The 15,663-nt window shown below is 46.2% G+C and overlaps 1 protein-coding gene across 2 annotated transcripts in view; it reads right to left on the reverse strand.

The window, feature by feature from the left end:
- Positions 1-15,663, reverse strand: part of LOC126248178 (filamin-A) — a 564,033-nt gene that overhangs the window by 89,409 nt on the left and 458,961 nt on the right. The gene's annotated exons all lie outside the window — the stretch shown is intronic.

Here is a 15,663-nt window from a genome sequence, read left to right on the forward strand (position 1 = left end):
GACTTTAATGTCCCAAGGACGTCAAGGTAATTACATACAACACGAGCTTGAATTATACAACGAAGTTTCTGGAGAACGACAGAAGTTTTTTATGACAATCATGGAAGAACCATTTCGTCTGAAGTGGTTTGGGGAAACAGCGGGAAACTCAAATCGAGATGGCTGGATGGAAATTTGAACCACGTTCCTCTCGAATAAGAGTCCAGCGTCCTAACTATTGCACCATCTCTAACGGTGTTAGGCAAGTATTGCGGATAATACTTTCGAGGTATGGCTTTTCTTTGAGCTGAAGAAAAAGAAAAAGGTACAAGGTAACCTAATCAGACACACAGAAATCAAGCACCGACAAAGAAAAATACTAGAAGAAAGAGTAAAGAGCTCTCCGTCAGATTATAATGGAAAATATGGAGGTGTAGGTGAAAGTCACTGAAAGGAATAAAGGAGATTATCCTATTAACTATGGTTTCGGAACTTCGGCACTGGCCAGTCACAACGGGCCATTCTTGTCGACGTATGTGGTTTCGAGTCTACGTTCATGGCCAGGTGGCTATAGACTTTTTGTAAATTACTTGTTTATTTTAGGAAAAGAGCGCAAGGCAGTGAAACATCTTAGCTCATGAGACCGAAATGGCGCGTGTCTGCCAATGTTCGAAAAAATCTGATCGCTCCTAGAAGGCAAAACGCACTGTGACTGAGACTCAGGCACCCTAAAGGTAAGAGAAAAACAAAAATTAAGAGTGCCTCAGGAACGGGTTAGAATTAACAGGGTCAATTATACAGGGCATTCCCGTTTTAAGCGATCGTGGATGAAGAGCTTACGGTTGCTTTAAATTTGCTTGCCCGACGACGTAGCGTGTCAGAGTCCTCGATAATATTTTTTTAGGTCATTCACAGGTGCATAGCAGATTTCTTTGGCCAATCTGGTTTCTTGTCGTTAGAAGTACTCAAACTCGGTATAAAGTTTCGATTAGAAGCCACATCGAGAGAAAAGAGCGTGTATACCACGACAATGTTTCGGCAGCGCCATAAAATGTGGGTCTGGCTTTCTTGCTTGCTTGTTTCCCAATAGAACACAATACCTCTAACCAAGAGAAAAACAGTATCTGATTACACAATTACATGTGAACATTATGAGCACGTTACGCCTAATAAATATTTAGAGGCAACACAAAGAAGCGATATGAAATGGAGCGATCACGTAAAATCAATGTAAGTGAAAACGAATGAAATATTTAGTTTTGTTGGAAGGATTCTGGGAAAACGCAAAGAATCTGCTTCCAATCCAGAATTTTCTTCTGATGTACGAAGTCGTTATCAAGTAGGCCCGACAAATATCGAATGATTCAGAGATTTGCTACAATGATCTTAACGGGTGTTTATAGTCCATACGCAAGTGCCAAATGCTTGGGGAACTTGGAGGAAAGTCGACGTAGCTCTCGCGAAACCTGTTGGATAATTTTAGATAACATGTATTCGGAAAAAGACTGCACTCATTATGCAACTATTATCGTATACCTGTCATAAGAACTACGAGACTAAGGTAAGAGAGGTTAGGGCGCGCCGGCCATTGTGGCCGAGCGGTTCTAGGCGCTATAGTCCGGAAACGCGCTGCGGCTACGGTCGCACGTTCGAATCCTGCCTCGGGCATGGATGTGTGTGATGTCCTTAGGTTAGTTAGGTTTACGTAGTTCTAAGTTCGAGGGGACTGATAACCTCAGATAAGTCCCATAGTGCTCAGAGCCATTTGAACCATTTTTTTGGTTAGGGCGCGTGCGTAGGCATATAAAAACTGAAACGAAACTCGGCCCGAACTGGCCATGAAGGTCCAACGGTACCGACCGGCCGCCGTGTCATCCTCAACCCACAAGCACCACTGGGTGTGGATATGGGGGGACATGTGGTCAGCACACAGCTTTCAAACAGTATGCCAGTTTACGAGACCGGAGCCGTTACTTCTCAGTCAAGTAGCTCCTCAGTTTGCCTCACAAGGGCTGAGTGCGACCCGCTTGCCGACAGTACTCGGCAGATCGAATGGTCACCTAACCACATGCTATCCCAGCTCGGCAGCACTTAACTTTGGTGATCTGACAGGAACCGGTGTTACCTCTGCGACAAGGCCGTTGGCCTGCAAAGGCATATAAACAGTCATTTTCCTTCGCTCAGTACGCGAATGGAATGAGAAAGAAGATGGATAATATTGGTGCGATGAACCCTCCGGCATACACTGTACAACGGTTCGCGGAGCTTATTTATAACGTAGTGTTACGGCGTGTGCGGCGGTGAGGAGGGGCTCTTTCATGCCAGACTCTGAATACTTGGCTTAAAATCCCATTTCTTCCGCAGTACTTTAACTCTAGCATCACTTTTCGGAGATGACAGAACAGGGCTATGCAGACATAGATTTGCTTCTCGAAAGAGGCCAAATTCTCACGTGGCCATTTTTATTTGACTTTCCGGCGAGTCCTCTAAGCTTACGACCGATTTCTTCCCCTGTCCTTGCCGTGTTGAGCTACTGCTGGGCCTAAACGAGCTCACGTCGAGGAGTTACGCCCCCCCCCCCCCCCCCCCCCAGTCATTCCTGTAGCTTTAGAGGGAGGAACCGAGCATTGCTCTTTCCTTAGGGCCTCCTGGCAGGTGCGAAGGATTCCGGAAGCGAGCATCGGGCTGCGTAAACAATGGGAGCGGCGGGCCGGCCCGTCAGCGCGAGTCATTTGTCAGGCGGCCAACGCGGCGGCTGCCAGCCCACACAGCGGGCCATTGTCAAGGCTGCCTGGATACAACGCAAGGCCGTTCGTTGTACCCGGCCGAGCCGCGCGCACGTCACTCGTAAACAATGCCTCTTGTTACGCTCTCCGGCACCGCGGCTGCCAGACTTTCGCACCTGTGTTGCGGCAGGCGCCGCGGTCAGTAAAGGCACACACCGGAGCCGCGGAAGTGGAGAACGCGTTTTTCTTGTGGCTTCAGCGTTCGTTTCGTCCGCCCCCGTTAGCTGAGTGGTCAGCGCGGCGGAAAGCCACTCCAAGGGGCCCGGATTCGATTCCCGGCTGGGGCAGGAGATTTTCTCCGCTCAGGGACTGGGTGTTCTGTTGTCCTCATCACCATTTCATCCTCATTTCCGGCGCGCAAGTCGCCCAATGTGGCGTCGAATGCAGTAAGTACTTGCCCTCGGCGGCCGAACTTCCCCGAATGGGGGATTCCCGGCCTACAATGCCGTACGCTCATTTAATTTCAGCGTTCGTTTCGAGGTTAAATTCTCCACACCTTCGCGGCCTCTGTGCACGGCCAGTTTTATGATTTACAGCGCGACGACTTAGTTCCATCGGAAGATTTCCCAAGAGATTCCCAGGTTGAAAATTCCAAATTTCCCAGAACCTATTTTCATTGTGTGTGACGGCAAGTTTTATTTTAAGTTGTCACATCGCTTATTACTGATTATTTGCATCTATGTACATACTCTGCGTGCCACCATATGGTGCATGGTATCTTGTACAAAAAAAATGGCTCTGACAAGGGAACCTCCCCATCGCACCCCCCTCAGATTTAGTTATAAATTGACACAGTGGATAGGCCTTGAAAAACTGAACACAGATCAATTGAGAAAACAGGAAGAAGTTGTGTGGAACTGTGAAAAAATAAGCAACATAGGCAACATCATGGATAGCGTGAGCTCAGGGGCGCCGTGGTCCCGTGGATAGCGTGAGCAGCTGCAGAACGAGAGGTCCTTGGTTCAAGCCTTCCCTCGAGTGAAAAGTTTACTTTCTTTATTTTTGCATAGTTATGATCTGTCCGTTCGTTCATTAACGTCTCTGTTCACTGTAATAAGTTTAGTGTCTGTATTTTGCGATCGCATCACAAAACCGTGCGATTAGTAGACGAAAGGACGTGCCTCTCCAATGGGAACCGAAAACATTTCATCGCAAGGTCATAGGTCAACCGATTCCTCCACAGGAAAACATATCTGATATATTCTATACGACACTGGTGGCGGCATGTGCGTCACATGACAGGAATATGTTGTCGACCCACCTAACTTGTACACTTGGCGAATGGGTAAAAACATTCTTCTACCTTGCCCGATTTTGGTTTTCTTGTGGATGTGATTTTCACTCCCAAAAAAGTGATGAAAACATAAGAGTTTGCCACATAAACTGAAAATAAAAAATCAAACTTTTCAATCGATGGGAGATTTGAACCAAGGACCTCTCGTTCCGCAGCTGCTCACGTTACCAGGAGACCACGGCGCTCCTGAGCTTATAGTGTCATAGATGTTGCATATCTTACTCATGGACTACTCAGTTTGTAAATTTGGCTTATTTTTTCACAGTTCTACACAACTTCTTCCTGTTTTCTTAATTGATCTGTGTTCAGTTTTTCCAGGCCTATCCACTGTGCCAACTTATAACTAAATCTGAGGGGGGTGCGATGGGTAGGTTCCCTTGTGAGCACTATGCAACTTAACGTCTGAGGTCATTAGTCGCCTAGAACTTAGAACTAATTAAACCTAACTAACCTAAGGACATCACACACATCCATGCCCGAGGCAGGATTCGAACCTGCGACTGTAGCGGTCGCTCGGCTCCAGACTGTAGCGCCTAGAACCGTACGGCCACTCCGGCCGGCTATCTTGTACAACTACTAGTCATTTCCTTTCCTGTTCCGCTCGCAAATGCAGCGAGGGAAAGATGCTATACGCTTCCGTACTAGCCTTGATTTCTCTTAGCTTGTCTTCGCGGTCCTTACGCGAGGCCTATATGCTGGCGGCAGTTGGATCGCTCTGTTGGCCGTCGTAAATGCTGATTATATAAACTTTCTGAATAGAGTTTTTCTAAAACAACGTTGTCTTCCCTATGGGGATCCCATTTGAGTTCACGGAGTATTTCCGCAAAAGTCGAGTGCTGATCGAACCCACCGTTAACTGATCTAGTAACACGCCTCAATTGTTACAATTTAATGTCTTCCTTTAGTCCGACCCGGTGACACTAGCAGTAATCAAGAATGGGCAGCAGAAGTGTTCTGCATGCTCCACTTTTCTAGAAGTCTCCAAATGAACCGAAATCGACCAGTCGACTTCCGTTCTTGTCCGCAGTTCGTGGTCTAGTGGCTAGCGTTGCTAACTCTGGAGCCCGGGATCGATTCCCAGCCGGGTCGGGGATTTTCTCCGCCCGGTCACTGGGTGTTTGTGTTGACCTCCTCACTTCATCATCAGTCGAGTTAGTGGCGATACTGCACAATGTACAGACGGGGTATCTGTGAGGACGCTGATAACGGCGCAGTTGAGCGCCCCACAAATCAGACATATATACACTCCTGGAAATGGAAAAAAGAACACATTGACACCGGTGTGTCAGACCCACCATACTTGCTCCGGACACTGCGAGAGGGCTGTACAAGCAATGATCACACGCACGGCACAGCGGACACACCAGGAACCGCGGTGTTGGCCGTCGAATGGCGCTAGCTGCGCAGCATTTGTGCACCGCCGCCGTCAGTGTCAGCCAGTTTGCCGTGGCATACGGAGCTCCATTGCAGTCTTTAACACTGGTAGCATGCCGCGACAGCGTGGACGTGAACCGTATGTGCAGTTGACGGACTTTGAGCGAGGGCGTATAGTGGGCATGCGGGAGGCCGGGTGGACGTACCGCCGTTGCTCAACACGTGGGGCGTGAGGACTCCACAGTACATCGATGTTGTCGCCAGTGGTCGGCGGAAGGTGCACGTGCCCGTCGACCTGGGACCGGACCGCAGCGACGCACGGATGCACGCCAAGACCGTAGGATCCTACGCAGTGCCGTAGGGGACCGCACCGCCACTTCCCAGCAAATTTGGGACACTGTTGCTCCTGGGGTATCGGCGAGGACCATTCGCAACCGTCTCCATGAAGCTGGGCTACGGTCCCGCACACCGTTAGGCCGTCTTCCGCTCACGCCCCAACATCGTGCAGCCCGCCTCCAGTGGTGTCGCGACAGGCGTGAATGGAGGGACGAATGGAGACGTGTCGTCTTCAGCGATGAGAGTCGCTTCTGCCTTGGTGCCAGTGATGGTCGTATGCGTGTTTGGAGCCGTGCAGGTGAGCGCCACAATCAGGACTGCATACGACCGAGGCACACAGGGCCAACACCCGGCATCATGGTGTGGGGAGCGATCTCCTACACTGGCCGTACACCACTGGTGATCGTCGAGGGGACACTGAATAGTGCACGGTACATCCAAACCGTCATCGAACCCATCGTTCTACCATTCCTAGACCGGCAAGGGAACTTGCTGTTCCAACAGGACAATGCACGTCCGCATGTATCCCGTGCCACCCAACGTGCTCTAGAAGGTGTAAGTCAACTACCCTGGCCAGCAAGATCTCCGGATCTGTCCCCCATTGAGCATGTTTGGGACTGGATGAAGCGTCGTCTCACGCGGTCTGCACGTCCAGCACGAACGCTGGTCCAACTGAGGCGCCAGGTGGGAATGGCATGGCAAGCCGTTCCACAGGACTACATCCAGCATCTCTACGATCGTCTCCATGGGAGAATAGCAGCCTGCATTGCTGCGAAAGGTGGATATACACTGTACTAGTGCCGACATTGTGCATGCTCTGTTGCCTGTGTCTATGTGCCTGTGGTTCTGTCAGTGTGATCATGTGATGTATCTGACCCCAGGAATGTGTCAATAAAGTTTCCCCTTCCTGGGACAATGAATTCACGGTGTTCTTATTTCAATTTCCAGGAGTGTATAACTACAGCGGTCCTATCACACTTCATTGGGACAACCCTGACGATACTTTTTTCAAGTTCTGGTAGGATTTACTGTTTTATCAAAGATTTTGTAAGTTATAAGCTATTGTCAAAAATGGTTAAAATGGCTCTGAGCACTATGGGAATTAACATCTATGGTCATCAGTCCCCTAAAACTTAGAACTACTTAAACCTAACTAATCTAAGGACATCACACAACACTCAGTCATCACGAGGCAGAGAAAATCCCTGACCCCGCCGGGAATCGAATCCGGAGCTATTGTCACTTCCGGCCATCCGATACCACGGTGTGCAGTACCTTGCGATACCGTCAAGTATATGAGAAATCCTCACAGAAACACGCTTCGAACCATTGTCAATTTGATCTCAATGGACCTTCATGGCAACGACGCATTGTGTTTGGCTCTTCACACTATGGTCGTTGTTGACTTGAAACATGACACAGCGAAAATTGGCGAAGTACTACTTTCCATTGAAAGTAGTGAAGAAGGACCTAAGATTGAATATTTATTGCTAATTTATGTTCACATACGTACCCGTATTTACGAGATATGTTCAAAAGATAGCGCGAATTTTGGAATTTCGCATGTTGTGTTAGTCCGATTCGTGCGATTAGCCTATTTCGTTTTCGTGTTGGTAAACATGTCTGACAGTATTAGCCACATCGGATATTTAGTCTGTTAACTTTTAAAAAGGTTAAATGTACTTTGAAAAATTAATCAGAGAATTTGCATTTAATTTTGCTGCAAGGGCGGAATAAAGTGAAGTAAAGTTTTAGAAATATCTTTTTGTGAGTGTACTACTCGGAAACCCTTATTTAACTCATAGCACAAACATTTCGACGAAGGCCGTGACGACCTTTAAGATAACGAGCGCCCTGGACGCCCCTGCATGTTATGAGACGATGAAATCGTGGAGAAAGTGGACGAAATTACTATGAACAATCGCCGGCCGCGGTGGTCTCGCGGTTCTAGGCGCGCAGTCCGGAACCGTGCGACTGCTACGGTCGCAGGTTCGAATCCTGCCTCGGGCATGGATGTGTGTGATGTCCTTAGGTTAGTTAGGTTTAAGTAGTTCTAAGTTCTAAGTTCTAGGGGACTGATGACCACAGCAGTTGAGTCCCATAGTGCTCAGAGCCATTTGAACCATTTTTTTGAACTATGAACAATCGCCGAATCAGAAATAGAAAAGTTTCTGACGACGTTCGCATATCAACTGGTTCATGCAATGAAACTTTTTCAAATTTTTTGGGTATGAAACAAAGGACAGCAAAATTTGTTTCAAAACTGCTGACTTTCAAACAAAAACAGCGGCAGATGAAAGCTGCTCAGCAGTCGTTAGATGGACTCAGGAATGATACAGAACTACCGAAATGTGTCATATCAGGTGACGAAACATGGGTGCACGGACTTACAAATTAAGGCTTAATCGTTCCATTGGAGTAGCGTTCTCGCTTCCCACGCCCGGATTCCCGGGTTCGATTCCCGGCGGGGTCAGAGATTTTCTCTGCCTCGTGATGGCTGGTGTTGTGTGCTGTCCTTAGGTTAGTTAAGTTTAAGTAGTTCTAAGTTCTAGGGGACTTATGACCACAGCAGTTGAGTCCCATAGTGCTCAGAGCCATTTGAACCATTTTGTTCCATTGGAAGCAAGCATTCTGTATCGCCAGGACCGAGAAAAGACTGACAAATGCGGCCAAATGAGGAGACTTCACTCTGTTCTTCGCTTTAAACAGCCTAACACACTCAGTTCTTGCCAAAAGGCCAACCAATCAGTAAAGAGTAAAACTACAAGTTCAACGTGTTTGCTTGAACAAAATCTGAAGGAAAAAAAAATAGCCGCCTGGATTTATTATGAAACAATTCATGGCTTTTGCACTATGACACTGCACGCGCACACGCTGAATAGCATGTCCGTGAATTTTTGGCCAGAAACAATACTGTAATAAAGTCATAGCCTCCATATTCGCAGGACATGGCATCATGTATATTTTTTGTTCCCAAAACTAAATAAATCCTTCAAACCATAGATGAGATTAAAAACGCATCGGTGACAGAGATAAATTATCCCAAAGATAAAAAAAAATGGTTCAAATGGCTCTGAGTACTATAGGACTCAACTTCTGAGGTCATCAGTCCCCTAGAACTTAGAACTACTTAAACCTAACTAACCTAAGGACATCACACACACCCATGCCCGAGGCAGGATTCGAACCTGCGACCGTAGCGGTCACGCGGTTCCAGACTGAAGCGACTAGAACCGCACGGCCACACCGGCCGGCTTTTCCAGTAACTGCTCAGGACTTTTCTCACTAATGAGTTGTGGTCTCCCGCGGGTTTTGAGAGGTTACTGTAGAGTCCTCCCGGCGGAGGAGTCTATTTTACTACTTTCAGCGGTTCTGATTTTCAAGGGCTGTTGTCGTGACTGACTCCAGCCGAGTTATAGATTTTCTGGCGGCCCTGTGTTAAGATGAAGGACTAATATAAGTTCGATAAGTTTTCAGTCGAATTAATGAACTGCGTGCTAGCTTTGTTAAAGAGAAAATAAACTATATCTGTTGTGTCTAGACCATACAGCCTAGACACAATGCTGTAGCCGATAGGGCACGCAAGGCTAACGCAGACGGGCGTGAAGTCTGGAACATGAGAACTTATAAATGAATAAGAAGAAAAGTACGTAGATGCTTGTTACTTAACTTTTAATTAGTCCTTGGAATACATCTCTCTTGAATATTAGTAAGCTATAGGCACTGATACAAATGGCGCCTTGCTAGGTGGTCGCCAGTTAACTTAGCAGAGGGCTATTCTACTGTCTATCTCTCGGCAAATGAGAGCAAGGCTTAGCACGTCCAATCGCTAGCTATGTTGTCCGTACAACTGGGGCGAGGTCTCCTCAGTCTGTCGAGACCTGCCTTGTGGTGGCGCTAGGTTTGCGATCCCACAGTGGCGACACGCGGGTCCGACATGTACTACAGGACCGCGGCCGATTTAAGTTACCACCTAGTAAGTGTGGTGTCTAGCGGTGACACCACAATATCCATTCTGATTAAACTAATGTTAATTTGTGTTCGTTAACACAGTTTTTAACTACTATCGCGATACTTTTCTTGATATGTTTGCGGAAATTTTTCAAGAAGATTTCATAAAATCTATTTCCATAATTACGAAAGAAAGTTTTAACTCACTCATCGTATCAAGAATATGCCAAGCTGTGTAGTGGCTATGATCGGCTTCTACTTTTCAGTGTATGGATTGTCAGACTTCAGCACCGTCAAAGCTACAACGTGCTGAACGGGTTATAGTAGTTTACGAACAAATGTCAAATGTGAATGAGGAAAGTGCGGATGCATTTCTCTTAACCATGAAGACCTTTATCCACCACCAGATAAGTTAGCATCCCAAAGTGAGTTTAAAAACTGTACTACTGAAAATGCACGGCTTAACAACAAAATCCAATACTACACTACTGACTGGCGGATTAGCCTCATTACAAATTCTGGAGAATTGTGACTATATGCAATCCTTGACTGTGAGTATAAAAGAAACAATAGCTTGTAGGTTTTATTGCTTGGGAGACGCGATTGGGATACGGACACGGGGTGTGCAATAACTTAAGTTTCTACATTATATAAGCCATGTGAATCAATGAACCAAGAAGGAAGGTTAAATTATAGCATCCAATGGGCTTTGATAGCACCAGTGACTACCTGAGCAGAATGGACAAGGTTAGGAGGAAAAATTCGATGTGACTCGTTCAATTTACCATCCTTACATAATCCAGTGCTTTTGCGAAACCACATAAAACCAAAATAAGCGTAACCGGAGGTGGATTTTACCCCATTCCCCCTAAGTAAGAGCTCTCAATCACTGTCTGAACCATAGACTCATTTTGTTCAATAAGTGGTTGTGATAACAATACGAGGTACAACATGCCATACACTTTAAAGGAAAGTCCTACATTTGGACACAGATCGTAACCTCTATATAGAACCAATAAGGGGGAATTATCAAGACCTTACTTCATAGGGGTGGAGGGTATGTGCGAACTGAGACAACTGCATGAGGGAATTTAATCATTTCGAAACAGAAAAAAAATGGTTCAAATGGCTCTGAGCACTATGGGACTCAACATCTTAGGTCATAAGTCCCCTAGAACTTAGAACTACTTAAACCTAACTAACCTAACGACATCACACACACCCATGCCCGAGGCAGGATTCGAACCTGCGACCGTAGCAGTCCCGCGGTTCCGGACTGCAGCGCCAGAACCGCTAGACCACCGCGGCCGGCATTTCGAAACAGACTGCAACTGAAAAGTACACAACAAACGAATTGACGTAAACGCTGAAGTGCAAATAATATGTAATTGCTTTTCTTTATCAGTTATGAGCAGTCAAAGAGAAGGAAACATTTTCGTGAATAAAATAATTGATCGCATTGCAAGGCCTCTATAATAATAATAATAAAACAAAAGTGTACAGGCGATTGTTAAACCTGCACGAAAAATAGGTAAATATTTGAGGTTTCCCGAGGGTGAAAATTCATAATAGGACTAGAAGCATTTGGTATTGGAAAAATTAGAGTTCCTACAGGCTTCGTCGAAAAAAATAATAGAAGTAGGTGTTCAAGCTGAACAACAGAATCAGAGCCAGAGAGAAAACATTTTAAAAGGGAAACGCAAATTAACACACCCTCAAAAATCCCAAAAGTATTTCGTATACCTAGCTGCAATCGGTATCACAAAACTAGTATGTGATTATTTGATTCTAACTAGACAAACAATTTTTTTCTAAACGTTTCTAAAAAAACTAATCGAAGATAGCCAGTGACTACAATGATCAGAATTATCTAACTAGAAATGAACAAATTTATGGATTAACATCTCGTCGAAGACGAGGTTATTAGAAATGGAAAATTATATGGGAAAAAATTGAAGGAAAGGAGTCTAACAGTTTAAAACTTACTGTGTGCAATCGGTGAACATACTGTCCCTGCATGAGCGAAATGGTAACATTTGTTTTGTCCTGCATTGAACTGCAGTCGTTAATTAGAAATGCTGCTCTGAGGGATTGCCGTTTCCATTGTCTCGAGCTTGAGTTAGCGCATTCCACTGACGCTCTGGATTAGCTGTGTGTGTTAAATGCGTTCTCTGTTGTAGCGGGCAGACATGCTGATATTCGGTAAGCTCACTTTCATGCAGCTATTACGCCGTTCTCCACATCCAGCTTTATAGTCTTATTTATACCTCTCTAACCATATTCGCAAAAACATGGTATAATGTCAGCCTTTTCACCACTAAAAATAGAGGCGGAGATACTCTGTAAAATGATGGACTGTTGTGGAACTAACGTTCTTGTTGAGCACTAACAACATGCAAAATCTTTGTAAAAAAAACCTGTGAAACGCTTAAGAAAGATGCAGTCTTTGAATCAGTGTCCACGAATTTTGTTCCGTTCAAAACATCAGCATCTTCGACAGTAACAAATGCTATTTCAGCCAGGTCTGTAATGTCAAGATACAGCTTGCAGTAGTGTTAAATTAGTTTATATGCAGCGAAAAAGATCCTGCTTTCATGTGGCATACAAAAAGACTATTCCCGCGGTTAAGATTTAAGTAATATGTATTCAGTATCATTTCACTACTACTGCAGTCATTAATAAAGCGCCCGATTTAACTGTCGACGAGCAGTATTAAAATTAGATTTCACGACCTAAGTAGACATAGTCATGACCAAGAGAATTAAGCATTGCTGATGGTTAAGTGGGTCTGGTTTGATGCTGTCCTACATCTGTTCTATCTTGTTAAGGTAATCTTAATTGCTACGTATCTACTACGTCCAATGTGTTCGATAATCTGAACTTTGTCTGCCCCCTCACGCTCCTGCCTCTGCCATACTACTTCTGAATATTATAGCACTGCCCCACTGAACTGTCACACCTTTTCTCGACGTTTCTACACTCCTGGAAATTGAAATAAGAACACCGTGAATTCATTGTCCCAGGAAGGGGAAACTTTATTGACACATTCCTGGGGTCAGATACATCACATGATCACACTGACAGAACCACAGGCACATAGACACAGGCAACAGAGCATGCACAATGTCGGCACTAGTACAGTGTATATCCACCTTTCGCAGCAATGCAGGCTGCTATTCTCCCATGGACACGATCGTAGAGATGCTGGATGTAGTCCTGTGGAACGGCTTGCCATGCCATTCCCACCTGGCGCCTCAGTTGGACCAGCGTTCGTGCTGGACGTGCAGACCGTGTGAGACGACGCTTCATCCAGTCCCAAACATGCTCAATGGGGGACAGATCCGAAGATCTTGCTGGCCAGGGTAGTTGACTTACACCTTCTAGAGCACGTTGGGTGGCACGGGATACATGCGGACGTGCATTGTCCTGTTGGAACAGCAAGTTCCCTTGCCGGTCTAGGAATGGTAGAACGATGGGTTCGATGACGGTTTGGATGTACCGTGCACTATTCAGTGTCCCCTCGACGATCACCAGTGGTGTACGGCCAGTGTTGGAGATCGCTCCCCACACCATGATGCCGGGTGTTGGCCCTGTGTGCCTCGGTCGTATGCAGTCCTGATTGTGACGCTCACCTGCACGGCGCCAAACACGCATACGACCATCATTGGCACCAAGGCAGAAGCGACTCTCATCGCTGAAGACGACACGTCTCCATTCGTCCCTCCATTCACGCCTGTCGCGACACCACTGGAGGCGGGCTGCACGATGTTGGGGCGTGAGCGGAAGACGGCCTAACGGTGTGCGGGACCGTAGCCCAGCTTCATGGAGACGGTTGCGAATGGTCCTCGCCGATACCCCAGGAGCAACAGTGTCCCAAATTTGCTGGGAAGTGGCGGTGCGGTCCCCTACGGCACTGCGTAGGATCCTACGGTCTTGGCGTGCATCCGTGCGTCGCTGCGGTCCGGTCCCAGGTCGACGGGCACGTGCACCTTCCGCCGACCACTGGCGACAACATCGATGTACTGTGGAGACCTCACGCCCCACGTGTTGAGCAATTCGGCGGTACGTCCACCCGGCCTCCCGCATGCCCACTATACGCCCTCGCTCAAAGTCCGTCAACTGCACATACGGTTCACGTCGACGCTGTCGCGGCATGCTACCAGTGTTAAAGACTGCGATGGAGCTCCGTATGCCACGGCAAACTGGCTGACACTGACGGCGGCGGTGCACAAATGCTGCGCAGCTAGCGCCATTCGACGGCCAACACCGCGGTTCCTGGTGTGTCCGCTGTGCCGTGCGTGTGATCATTGCTTGTACAGCCCTCTCGCAGTGTCCGGAGCAAGTATGGTGGGTCTGACACACCGGTGTCAATGTGTTCTTTTTTCCATTTCCAGGAGTGTATATATCAAGCAAGCTCTCACTTCTGTACCATTATTGTAAGTCTTAATTCCTTTCGGCTGTAAGTGCTATATTTCCTGCGAATCTTAGTTTTTCTATCTGAACCCCTTCGCTGTTCTAAATTTTTTTTTTCCACGCCGTCATTACTTCTTCAACATAAAAGTTGAACATTAATTATGATAAACTGTCAACCTTGCTTTAAGCTTTTCTTTATTAAGAAAAATAAAGGTCCCGGATATTTTTCTACTTTTTCGACATACAAGTTGAACAAAAATTATGATGAACTGCCAACCTTGCTTTAAGCTTTTCTTTATTAAAAAAAATAAAGGTCCACGATATTTTTCTACTTTAATTGCGACCAATTAGTTCTCAAAAGATATTTCACTTGCCTGTTTCTTCAGTTTAGTAATTACATTAATCAACTCTAAATGTGTTTAGATTTTGCCGTTTTATGTTGGCTGACACGAAGCGCAAGCAAAGGAAACGTGGTGCAAACAAGTAAAACTCAACAAAACAATCTAGATCTCAACAGTGTTCTCCAATAACATCAAGCACCCCAATGTGTAATGCCAAGCATCGGTTGCCTTTTAGATGATTTCTTGCGAGTACCGCCGGAATGAGTAGTGCCTTTCTCTCTACCTGTTTTAGGCCTACCTAAAATGGATACGCTCCAAAATTTGTTCCACTTTCCGAAAAAAAATGCGAATAGATTCGGTGGGGCGTTCATAAAGCAGAAATCGGTTTTAGAGTGTAGAGAATGAATCACTGGAGGTAGGACTGAAATTCTCTAGTAGCAGTCACACAACCACCCGTTGCTTGGCACGCTGCCGCCGATTTGTTTGCTTGTGGTTCGTATTTAGAAGAGGATGTGATGTAACACGCGCAGAGTTCGATAATTAATGGTTGTCTAATGCATCTGGAAAACCTTGTCGTCTTATTTCAAGGCCTAGTGTCAGGGTGGCTTTTAACGATGGAGACTGGTTTATGTAGCCATTGTGTATCTTGCGAGAATGAAGTAGGAGGTGTGAGGAGGGGAGATGGATGGAGTGGGTTACTAACAACGTGTATTTAGTTCGTAAACAGAACGCTGCGTGTAATACTTTCGCTGTTTTGTGACGCAGTACGGGAGAGTAGATCGTGTAGCTGTGCACTCCTAGAGTACCGCGGCCTCCGGATCGTAAGCAAGAGCAGAGTTTCTCGCCAGATTTACTTGGCGCCATCCTAGAGGCCAAATTCGTATTTAAATATTCTAGCACTGGCACGACTTCTGACCTATTACTCTTGGCTTGCGTTCAGAAGTGAGGTGACGCGCACTGGCTGGGCGACACATTATATCCGACATCTATAGATTGAGGAAACAAATCGTGATAGTGAATCAGCAATTATTTCGCTTGCCAAGCTATTAAAATATCAGAGAGCCGGAAGGCTATTATACAACTGCAGGCGTCGACAGAAAAAGATCGCGCTATAATTTGCTTAACTGACCGAAATACAAAAACTATTCCTGTTGTATCCACTAGAGAACGAATCGTCTAGAAAATTTAA

This window comes from Schistocerca nitens, chromosome 3, assembly GCF_023898315.1.
Source record: "Schistocerca nitens isolate TAMUIC-IGC-003100 chromosome 3, iqSchNite1.1, whole genome shotgun sequence".
NCBI classification, from domain to species: Eukaryota; Metazoa; Arthropoda; class Insecta; order Orthoptera; family Acrididae; genus Schistocerca; species Schistocerca nitens.